At 43.0% G+C, this 12,440-nt stretch overlaps 1 protein-coding gene across 4 annotated transcripts in view; it reads left to right on the top strand.

Annotated features, from left to right (window-relative positions):
- Positions 1–564: 564 nt before the first annotated feature.
- The window catches only part of LOC135510188 (neurocan core protein-like), a 93,897-nt gene continuing 82,021 nt past the window's right edge, over positions 565–12,440 (top strand). For 2 of the 4 annotated variants that reach the window (XM_064931002.1, XM_064930981.1), the window contains exons 1-2: positions 566–1,076; positions 9,044–9,103. The gene's annotated coding sequence lies outside the window, so the exon portion shown is untranslated. Of the gene's footprint in view, positions 1,077–9,043; positions 9,104–12,440 lie in introns of all 4 variants that reach the window. The other 2 variants (XM_064930996.1, XM_064930988.1) reach the window with 2 other exon arrangements.

Here is a 12,440-nt window from a genome sequence, read left to right as displayed (position 1 = left end):
CCCACAGTAATACATTTGATATTATCTGCCAGTGGGCCTAATATCAGCACAAAGAGACGTTTTCTTCCTCTTATAATGAGGATGGATGCAGCTTTGTTGCTATTGTCCCTGCACTGCAGTGCTGAAATGTGAGCCGCTGCCGTGCTGAGTTAGCCAAATGATACATCTCAGACAACCATATTTCTATAAGGCATTATTATCGTGGCTACCATAGCACTGCGGTATTGACAAGGGATGACTCTCAGTAAGGTCACCTGTGTGATTTCACAGCCACAAATAACATCGTTTTTATTACACTATATAACACTATGACTTATAATATCCTTCCACTTATCAATAAGATAGGAACATATTTTCCAAGTTTTATTTACTGAAGATGAGAAAAATGATGGATTTCAGTGTAATAAACAATAGTTTACAGACTATTGAATAATACATGAATTACTGCAGGTGCATTTACTTTCCTGTAGGCCTTTTGTAAAACGCATGAAACTCCCCTCCCCTCGGAGATTTCCAGCCTAGTTATGAGCTCATGACATGAGAATTTTAATTTAATTCAGAGACAAGGGATCAACCTTTGAGGTTTATGTATGGAATCGGATTATAGTCATGTAAAATACCCCCTTTCACCAATCCGTTCCTCCAATCCTCGCCCCCCTTTTTTTCTTCAGTTGAATGGGGGGCGCTTGAACCGTCTGTGTGTCAGTGCTCGCCTCTTTGTTCAAACCGATTCAGCTCCTCACCCTCAGCGTCGCCACCTGCGCACGGGGAGTGAGCACCGGCACCGAGAGTCTATCCAGATTTAGATTTAGATATCTCTAAATTGGTCATGTGGTAGATGCTGCATATTAGTCGTGAAGCAGACTAGGTGGCTTATTTTTTGAAGGTGTGAAGCGTAGCTTGGGACGTTGAATCATTTTTTCTCACTTACCGGTTCTTTTTTGCTGTTTCACCCATTCGACCGATCGCTGACAAGAGACACTATTGGAGCATCCGGATACGTTTAGAGCACCTTCACTGAAGCGCTGCGTTCCGATTTTACATTCCTGCGGATTTTTTATTTTTACTACTTTCAGGTAAGATTGAACATATTTTCATTGGCTGCAAATGGTCAACTTTTTCAATTTGTTTGAGATAAAGGATTTGTGGAAATTGAACCCTGTATGAACAATATTGGGTTAAAGCCTGTATGCAGACCGGGGTATCAGCGGCGTCTGACCGCAGGGAATGGAATGAATGCATTGCTTATCTTACTCTGTTAAAAATGCATTTGGTAGTGTATAAACCTTTGTTGGTCAACCAACCAAGCCAAAATTTCAGCCCAATTATAAGTACTTTCAGGTGCTTTACCATGAAAATGACATAGCCAGATCCTGCTTTCCAGGCACTGAATAATACACGACTTTAACGTGACTTTTGTATGGACATGTTATGCATTCTGTAGCTATTATTTCGTACCTTCCTGACATGTTATTTCCTTCTGACATATTATTTTCTTCTGACATGTATCCTACTTTGCATGAAAGATGTGGTCATCTATAAGCTCATCGAGGATGACCTCAGTGCCTACCTCTAACTGTGTCTCTGAAAAGACTCTTGCATGTCACACACACTGAGCTTTACAGTAGCTTATTTTTGGGGTCTTTTTGATGAAGTAGATCCAAGCTTATATTTAGGACCCATGTAATAAACATTAGACCACCGAATGGCTTGTTTTAGTGTATATCCAACACAGCTTCTTCTCATGGGAGGTCCTCTGGGCTTGTCTCAGAGTTGCCCTTATACAGGAGGCTAGGAGAAAAATAGACTTCCTCAGTAGGGGCCTGATGGGAGACACAAAACTCTAGTACTGCAGGCTATCAGTAATATGTAAGAAGCATATAAAGTTATGGCACTGGCTTAAATGTTCTGTGGCATTTAAACAGCATCCTCAGTATATAATGGTCCTCAAGTTAATGTTGTGTGTGTGCAAGAAAAAATAATGAGCGACTGAGACAGAGAGAGGGGGAGAGAGACAGAGAGAGGGGGAGAGAGAGGGGGAGAGAGACAGAGCGAGAGAGGGAGAGAGTCAGAGAGAGGGGGAGAGAGACAGAGAGAGAGAGGGAGAGAGACAGAGAGAGGGGGAGAGAGACAGAGCGAGAGAGGGAGAGAGTCAGAGAGAGGGGGAGAGAGACAGAGCGAGAGAGGGAGAGAGTCAGAGAGAGGGGGAGAGACAGAGAGAGGGGGAGAGAGACAGAGAGAGAGATGGAGAGAGTCAGAGAGAGTGGGAGATCAGAGAGAGAGATGGAGAGAGTCAGAGAGAGTGGGAGATTAGGGAGAGAGGCAGAGAGCGAGATCAGAGAGTGATAGAGGGAAACAAAAGAGAAATAGAAAGAGGGTTGGTACCACAGACAGCTGAGGGAACTTAGATCATAGATCAGAACACCTGCATAGCTATCATGTTCTCCATTATTTATAATGGTCCCGCCCACTCTAACCTCTCGGGCCAATCAGAGGTGTGGCTGATGTTAGTAACCCCAATACCCTGGCCCGGGCATGACATCAGAGATACATGAAATAAGAGAGATAAATGACAGAACGTTAGCACTACCTCTGTTAACACTCCCCTAGACAATGATAGAATAGGTTCTTGTGGCATACACATATATTTGTCTATTTCGAATGTGCTTCATGCAATGTGCATCATTGGAAACATGAGAGGCAAGGAAACAGGGTCAGCATATTTGCAACATCAGAAAGATGGAAACTGGGGAAAAGTACAGACATTCCTGGTTCGTGGTCTGGTCACTAATAATTTAGTCGTTCTCTACATATACCAGCTGTAAATTACACGGGTGCAAAATACTCTAAAAGTCTAAGTCACACAAACACATTGAAATGTACCACTCTGAGGGAGCGCAACTGTTTCAGTCACATTGACAAATAAGATCTATTGTGTGAGGTTATCAGTGGCCTAACAGCTCAAAGCCTTGTCTTGGTCAATTCATAGTTCTTGCATATAAAATAGTCACTCTATTTTTGGTAGGCCTTGTGAAGAAGGGAGTCTACCACCGGCAGTGAATGTCCTAGAAAACGGTGGTTAGCAGGGTGAGGCTAACTAGTCTAGCTTTTACAACACAGAGTTTGGGCTGATGTCATTGTGAAACCACACAGAGAGATAGAGGGAGGTAAAGGGGAGAGGAGAGATAGATGGAGGGAGGGGAGAGAGAGGAGAGAATAAGGGGGGTAGGTAGGGGGGATGGATCGGGAGGGAGGGGGTAGAGAGGATCGTCAGGCAGAGAGATGAAAGAATGAAATAAGGAGGAGAAAGAGAGGAACACAAGAGAAGACAGGGAGAGAGAGAGAGATAGGCAGTGAGAGAGGCAGAGAGAGAGACAGAGGGAGAGAAACAGAGACAAAGTGAGAGAGACAGGAACAGCGACAGAGAGAGAGAGAAAGACAGGGACAGAGACAGAAAGAGAGAGAGAGACCGACGGGGACTGCGAGAGAGAGACAGAGAGAGAGTCAGAGAGAGAGAGAGTCAGGGACAGAGACAGGGACAGAGAGAAAGAGACAGAGAGAGAGACAGGGACAGAGACAGAAAGAGAGAGAGAGAGACCGACAGGGAATATGAGAGAGAGTCAGAGAGAGAGAGAGTCAGAGAGATAGAGAGCGAGTCAGAGTGAGAGAGTCAGAGAGAGGAGAGAGACAGAGATAGAGAGGACAAGGATTTCACCAACCAGACTGAAACTTCTCCAGTGGCACCCATGCATTTTTTATTCTGTCTGGGTGAGTGCGTGAGAGTTCACTCCCGGGATTCCTGGCTCACTGCCAGAGGCCTCACAGACCTCCCTCGCAGCCCATCAGATCAGAGAGAGGCTGTGCACTCCCACCGGGAGGAGTGGATGGGAGGAGCCGACCCGCTGAAGGAGAAACAGAGAAGACTGGTAGGCTAGTCTGATCTACTGGCAAGATGGTTAACCACAGCAGGGCCAGATATCTTTACTGTAACCTGTGCCAGTGTTTCCCAAATGGTGTTGTAGCTAGCTCTTCCTGGGTGATTTACAAGGTTGGGGCAAGAAATCTATTATTCATTTTTTATTACGAGGGTCATAAGAAAAGGCTCAAAGCTATAAAAAAAATTCTGGTAACCAATTACTTTAGATGCTGGACGGCAAGCGGTTATAGGAGGCCTGGGCCAGATGCTGACGTAACTTATACCAGGGTTTGTACAGCCAGCTCCCTCTACGCCACAGCAAATGACAAGGTTGTGATTAGAAATATTGTACATTTTTCTCAAACAGAAACAAGAAAAGTAATTCCCAATAAAATTCCCCAAACTAAATCAAATCAAATCAAATTTATTTATATAGCCCTTCGTACATCAGCTGATATCTCAAAGTGCTGTACAGAAACCCAGCCTAAAACCCCAAACAGCAAGCAATGCAGGTGTAGAAGCACGGTGGCTAGGAAAAACTCCCTAGAAAAGCCAAAACCTAGGAAGAAACCTAGAGAGGAACCAGGCTATGTGGGGTGGCCAGTCCTCTTCTGGCTGTGCCGGGTAGAGATTATAACAGAACATGGCCAAGATGTTCAAATGTTCATAAATGACCAGCATGGTCGAATAATAATAAGGCAGAACAGTTGAAACTGGAGCAGCAGCAGCCAGGTGGACTGGGGACAGCAAGGAGTCATCATGTCAAGTAGTCCTGGGGCATGGTCCTACAGTTCAGTTGAAACTGGAGCAGCAGCACGGCCAGGTGGACTGTCATCATGTCAGGTAGTCCTGGGGCATGGTCCTAGGGCTCAGGTCCTCCGAGAGAGAGAAGGAGAGAATTAGAGAACGCACACTTAGATTCACACAGGACACCGAATTGGACAGGAGAAGTACTCCAGATATAACAAACTGACCCCAGCCCCCCGACACATAAACTACTGCAGCATAAATACTGAAGGCTGAGACAGGAGGGGTCAGGAGACACTGTGGCCCCACCCGAGGACACCCCCGGACAGGGCCAAACAGGAAGGATATAACCCCACCCACTATGCCAAAGCACAGCCCCCACACCACTGGTGTGGGCAACTATACATGGATCATGTCCCAGAACCACTGGTCTGTGTAGGAACATGTGGTGCAGATGTATAGCATGTTAGAAATAGCCTAAAGAATAAGCACAGCCAGGATGGAGAGGTTTGTCTGAACTGGTAACATGTTGGTTTTAGTTGTCCATATGTGCAGATAAGATCAGTTTCAGCACACCACGGACAGTGGCCAGTTTACACTCAGTGGCCAGTTTACTAGGTACACCACCCTGTTCACGAAAATGGTTCGCACCTACAGACATCCAGGTCATCTACAAGTCTTTGCTAGGTAAAGCCCCGCCTTATCTCAGCTCACTGGTCACCATAACAACACCCACCAGTAGCACGTGCTCCAGCAGGTATCTCTCGCTGGTCATCCCCAAAGCCAACACCCCCTTTGGCCGCCTTTCCTTCCAGTTCTCTGCTGCCAATGACTGGAATGAATTGCAACAATCTCTGAAGTTGGAGACTTATATCTCCCTCACTAACTTTAAGCATCAGCTATCTGAGCAGCTTACCAATTGCTGCAGCTGTACACAGCCCATCTGTAAATAGCCCATCCAATTACCTACCTAATCCCCATATTGATTTTATTTACTTTTTTGCTCTTTTGTACACCAGTATCTCTACTTGCTCATCATCACCTGCACATATATCACTCCAGTGTTAATCTGCAAAATTGTAATTACTTCGCTACTATGGCCTATTTATTGCCTTTACCACCTCACGCCATTTGCACACACTGTATATAGACTTTTTCTATTGTGTTATTGACTGTACGTTTGTTTATTCCATGTGTAACTCTGTGTTGTTGTTTGTGACGCACTGCTTTGCTTTATCTTGGCCAGGTCACAGTTGTAAATGAGAACTTGTTCTCAACTAGCTTACCTGGTTAAATAAAGGTGAAATAAAAAATAAAAAATGTAGTCAAGTGTCCGTCACTTGCTATATAAAGCAGACAGACAGACATCGAGGCATTCAGTTAGTGTTTTATTGAACTGTAGAATGGGCAGAACGAGGGACCGAGGTACGATCATCACTGCCAGACAAGCCAGTCCCTGTATCTCACAAACAGCCTGGGCTTTTCACGCACGACAGTGTCTATGGTTTACAGAGAATGGAGCGACAAACACAAAACATCCAGTCAGCGGAAGTCCTGTGGGTGAAAACAGCTCATTGATGAGAGAGGTCAAAGGAGAATGGCAAGAATCATACAAGTTAACAGGCGGGCCACCAACAGCAAAATCACGGCGCAGTAAATCACGGCGCAGTACGTCAGTGGTGTGCAGAAGGGCATCTCGGAACGCACAACTCATTGGCCCTTGTAATGGAAGGGCTATTGTGGCAGACGACCACACCGGGTTCCAATCCTATCAGCTAAAAGCAAGAAGAAGTGGCTCCACTGGGAACGCTATCACCAACACTGGACATTTGAGAAGTGGGAAAACATTGTCTGGTCTGACAAAACTCGGTTCCTGTTGCGTCATGCTGATGGCAGAGTCAGGATTTGGCGTAAGCAGTATGAGTCCATGGCCCCATCCTGCCTGGTGTCAATGGTACAGGCTGGTGGTGTAATGGTGTTGGGAATTTTTTCCTGGCACACGTTAGGTCACTTGATGCCAATTGGTACTTGATGGGTAATAATAAACTGCATTTCAGGCCTTGTGAGGAAAACTAAATACTTGGAATCATACACAATCTAGTAGACTACAGTTTCTCTTATCAGTTACCATTTTTTATGATTTTCAGTAGCCAGAAGGTTGAGATTTATGTTCTGGACAGCTGGATTTTATTTTCAGACATGAGGTCTGGTACAATGATTTGTGTGGTATCAAACTGTTTCGATACAAACTTCTCAGGTGGTTGCTACACATTAGTGGTGAATGGGAATTCCAGTATACAATATAAAGTGATTTGAGTTTGAGAAGTGTTCATTATTACGGTCAGCAGTATACAGAAGTATAATGTCTCCCTTTGCTTGAGGGTCTGCATTATTTTGTTATGCTTACTAGCATTTAGCAAATGCAATAATATTGGGGACTAGCTGTCCCTTGCTGGTATCGAACCCACAACCTTTAGCACACTAAAAACTGTACCAAAAGCCCAGAGGATTGGTTTCATAGAGCTGTACTGCGCCAACTTAATCATCTGGTCATTATTACACAAACAACAGGAGAACAGGCACTCTTTGTCTTCTCTGGCTTATTGGGGAGCTTTTCACAACTGGACAGGTCAGGTGACTGAGGAACAGCTTCAAGGAAACCTACCACAGAAAAGTATTATGCAGTATCTTTGATTAGCATGTAGGTATTATGTCTCACACTGAAAACTGGAGTCATATATCAGTGAGGGCTTTAACCTTTTAGGTTGGATTTGGCTTTGCTACTGTTTTTTAAATGTATTTTTAAGAAGAAAAGTATGTGGCTCTTATTGTGTGAACCGATTATGTTCTATACAGCAAGATTGAATCAGACTGAAAGTTGAGGTTTTGAGGGAAATATTTATTTTCTCTGTGTATGGACGACATGACTTGAATTTCAACCATTTCAAGCTGATAAAAGAACAGCAGAGCGGGAGAGATAATTTCCACCTCAGATTCTCTTTCTCACTCGCTCTCTCTCTCCGTCTCCCCTGTTGTGAAGTCTCCAATGGCGAGAAGCCCGTAGGGGGGTTGGAAGGAGTGAGCAATCAATCAAGTTTTCTTTTTGCACCCTGGCAGAGAGGGACTAACACTTCCCTTCAAACCAATCAGCATACAGGCCTGGATGAGACCATAGCACCACAGCTAAAAGGCTCTCACATAAAAAGAACGGCCTTTCTCTTTGTCTCTGGCCAGAGTAGAGCCTCCTTTCTCTGCTATTGACTGGTGGCAGATGGTGAAGGTAATGCTGTCATGTTGGGTATCCCTGTTTGAGCTGGTCGGGAACAGGCTATTTGATGTGATTGGTAGGAGCTTCTCAGCTTGTTGGCTTGTTGGTTTGATTCCTGCACGAGACACATCAACTGTACATATGAGTGAACTGTCAGTGGCTGCTAAATGACAATATTATGATGTTATCTGTTGATCCGTGTGTTCTTCAGTTTATCCTACAGTAGCTGGGAGCCAACAGACTCCATATAAACAAAGTGCTGTGTCCCCAGTGTCTAGTGACGTCACAGTGTCCAATGATGATCCCATTTTATAACTGTCTTTAGTTTGTATGGGGATGAAAAAGTGATAGATTCAACTTTGATGCACATTCAATAAAAACGGTTGGTTACCGACACCCCAGTGCTCGGACAAAGGCTCTATCTGCAATAACTCATTCTGTATCAACCTATTTTATATTCCGTGGACTGAGCAACTCCTGTGCGGGTCATTAAACATGTAAACTCCTGGATGAAGTGGCAGCCATGGAAATGGAAGTAGCTTATCTCCAGGGCACCAGCACCTCTTAATAACTTGATGATATTATTATTTTTCTTTATGATGGCACTTCTCTGATCATAGCCATGTCTAAAATGGCACGCTATTCCCTAATTTACTACAAAAGTAATGCACTATACTGTATAGGGAAGAGAGCGCCATTTCAGATTCACCCCATTTCTCCTAGTGGGTGGATTGAAGTCAAAGCCACTGCCCATGCACCTGATCCCCTACACCTGATTTTACAAACCATATTGGCCCCTCACCTCTAAGCTATCACCTTTAACCCCTCAACTTTAACCCCTGACCCCGGCCAGACATGCAGTACAGCTGGAGTAACGGCTTTCCGCAGGTGTGTTAACAGCCCCTAGCTACATCTGACCTCTGACCCTGCTGCATGTTATCAGGGACCTCTATACCTCCTCCTCCTTTTCCTGTGGACTGAAGTGAAATTGGTCTGTCTGTCCTCTATATCCTGTTGGGGTGTAACAGGCTATGAGAGGGGATGGTCATTCGCTAGCAACGTTAACTACATATTAAATGAAACATTACATGTAAATATTTCCTGTGTTTCAGGATTTCATACAAAGGAACCCTTGCTGATTTGTCAGGACGCCGTCAGACTCCTCTCTAAAGGTAATACAGAGGGACAATTTTGTCATGGTTGTAGCCTATTTAAATCAATGAACTTTCTCCATTTATAGACACTTTGTCTTACCGTGGACTGATAAAAGTCAAGGCTTTTAGAGATACTTTTGTAACCCTTTTAAGCTTTATGCAAGTCAACAATTCTTAATCTTAGGTTTTCTGAGATCTCTTTTGTTGGTGGCATGGTTCACATCAGGCAACGCTTCTTTTGAATAGCAAACTTACATTTTGTGAGTGTTTTTTATAGGGCAGGGCAGCTCTAACCAACATCTCCAATCTCGTCTCATTGATTGGACAGGTTAGCTGACTCCTGACTCCAATTAGCTTTTTAGACCTCCACAAGTCTGGCTCATCCTTTGGAGCAATTTCCTAATGCCTGAAGGTACCATGTTCATCTGTACAAATAATAGTACGCAACTATAAACACCATGGGACCACGTAGCCATCATACCGCTCAGGAAGGAGATGCATTCTGTGTCCTAGAGATTAATGTACTTTGGTGTGAAAAGTGCAAATCAATCCCAGAACAACAGTAAACGACCTTGTGAAGATGCTGGAGGAAACAGGCACAAAAGTATCTATATCCACAGTAAAACGGGTCCTATATCAACATAACCTGAAAGGCCGCTCAGCAAGGAAGAAGCCACTGCTCCAAAACCGCCATAAAAAAGACAGACTACGGTTTGCAACTGCACATGGGGACACAGATCGTACTTTTTAGAGAAATATCCTCTTGTCTGATGAAACAAAAATAGAACTCTTTGGCCATAATGACCATCATTATGTTTGGAGGAAAAAGGGGGAGGCTTGCAAGCCGAAGAACACCATCCCAACTGTGAAACACGGTGGTGGCAGCATCATGTTGTGGGTATGCTTTGCTGCAGGAGGGACTGGTGCACTTCACTAAATAGATGGAATCATGAGAAAGTAAAATTATGTGGATATATTGAAGCAACATTTCAAGACATCAGTCAGGAAGAGTGTGCAAAACTGTCATCAAGGAAAAGGGTGGCTACTTTGAAGAATCTCAAATATAAAATGTATTTACATTTTTTTAACACTCTTTTGGTTACTACATGATTCCATATGTGTTATTTCATAGTTGTGATGTCTTCACTATTATTCTACAATGTAAAAATAGTACAAATATTGAAAAACCCTGGAATGAGAAGGTGTGTCCAAACCTTTGACTGGTACTGTACCTATATACAATATACAGTATATATATTTTCAAAATATATATTTTCCTTCATTATTTCCCCCTAACCCTACCACCCATCCCCTATTTGGAGTAAACTAATGGACAATAACACTTAAGCTTTTACTTCCAGCTTAAACATACTATATACATTTTACAGAAAGTAGGTTTTACACTAGTTATCTTTTGTTAGTTTTTATTCCCATTCTCCAGCTACCCTCAACCCCTCCCATATATCTCTGAAGACCATCCCGTTTTGATTTCTATTTTTCAACTGTGCTGTTTCACAAAAGTTCTGAACTTACTGTATATATATTTTACGAACACAGTATATTTTACAGTAGCTATCTTGTTATTGTTAGCACCACCCTTCAGCTCCACTAATTATTATAAACTTACTTACTTACACACACACACGCTCACACAGACTTACTATATTTGTGGGGGCTTTTTGGGGACCAACACGGAACCCAACCGTCTGCACACGTGCGCCATTGTACGACATCGTGCATACATTTATTTTGTCCCCCCACACATTTACATTTACATTTAAGTCATTTAGCAGACGCTCTTATCCAGAGCGACTTACAAATTGGACCAAACATGATCACGACGCGCAGGTTAAAATATCAAAACAACTCTGAACCAATTACATTAATTTAGGGGCAGGTTGAAAAGCATTAAACATTTAAGGCAATTTAGCTAGTTAGCTTACACTTGCTAGCTAATTTGTCCTATTTAGCTAGCTTGCTGTTGCTAGCTAATTTGTCCTATTTAGCTAGCTTGCTGTTGCTAGCTAATTTATCCTGGGATATAAACATTAGGTTGTCATTTTACCTGAAATGCACAAGGTCCTCTACTCCGACAATTAATCCACACATAAAATGGTCAACCAAATAATTTCTAGTCATCTCTCCTCCTTCCCAGCTTTTTCATCTTTGAACTTATATGGTATGAACTTATATGGTGAACTTATATGGTGATTGGCATATCAACTTTCATAGTATTACCAGGACTACCGGCAACACAGTTCGTCTTTCAATCACCCACATGGGTATACCCCATGGGTATAACCAATGAGGAGATGGCCCGTGGGTACCTGCTTCTATAAACCAATGAGGAGATGGGAGAGGGAGGACTTGCAGCGCGATCTGCTTCAGAAATAGAATGACTTCTATTTTAGAGCTTGGCAATGCAGATGCTTGTTGACACATGCGAGCAGTGTGGGTGCAATAATTTAATAACATAGGGTGTAGTCAGGGTAAACCACCAACCCTAACCTTAACTCCTAAACATAACCCTAACTCCTAACATTAAACACTAACCCCTAACCCTAATTCTAACCCTAATTCTTACCTTAACCCTAAACCTTAGCTCTAAGCCTAAAATTCCCATTTTTACAAGTGAGGACCAGCAAAATGTCCTCACTTCTCTGAATTTTAGTTGGATTACTTGTGAGGACTTCAAGGACTTCAAGGGCCTCATTTACCAATCATGCATAGGCACAAATCTATGCGTAAACCATGCGTGGGCTCATTTCCACACAAAGTGGGAGATTTATCAATATGAATGTTTGCTTGAGAGTGTGCGTGGATTTACGCACAACCATGACCATGCGTATGCACAATGCCAAGTGGAATGAATGGAATGAAGCGTAGCCTAGTGACTGGGGGAAATGTACTGTATGTTGAATATGTGTGAAATTGGGAGAGTAATAATAACACATTTCAGTGTATTTCCATTGTGAATTCGTACAAAATACTGAATCTTGACAGGCTACTGTATGTCCTATAATGTATTAGTTACCATAATAATTAATTTAATGTACAGTAATTAGTTAAATTAGAGGCAGTTGTGAAAGTGAAACCATTGTTAAAATACTATAAAAGAATTAGATCATGTGAAATCGAATGAGCCATCGCTGATCTTGCTCTGTTGGAAAATTTGGCACAAGCTGCATTTTTAGAGACAGGTGGGACTTTTTTTTCTGAAAGTACTGATTGAATCCTCAGATATCGTTTCCCACACCAATCTTATAGGATATTTGCAATGATTTAAAACCTCTTAAGGATCGGACCCTTTTTTTTCAGTTTTTGCCTAAAATGACATACCCAAATCTAACTGCCT

The sequence above is a fragment of the Oncorhynchus masou genome, chromosome 3 (genome assembly GCF_036934945.1).
Source record: "Oncorhynchus masou masou isolate Uvic2021 chromosome 3, UVic_Omas_1.1, whole genome shotgun sequence".
Taxonomy (NCBI): Eukaryota; Metazoa; Chordata; class Actinopteri; order Salmoniformes; family Salmonidae; genus Oncorhynchus; species Oncorhynchus masou.
This window is presented reverse-complemented; position numbering and strand designations above follow the sequence as displayed.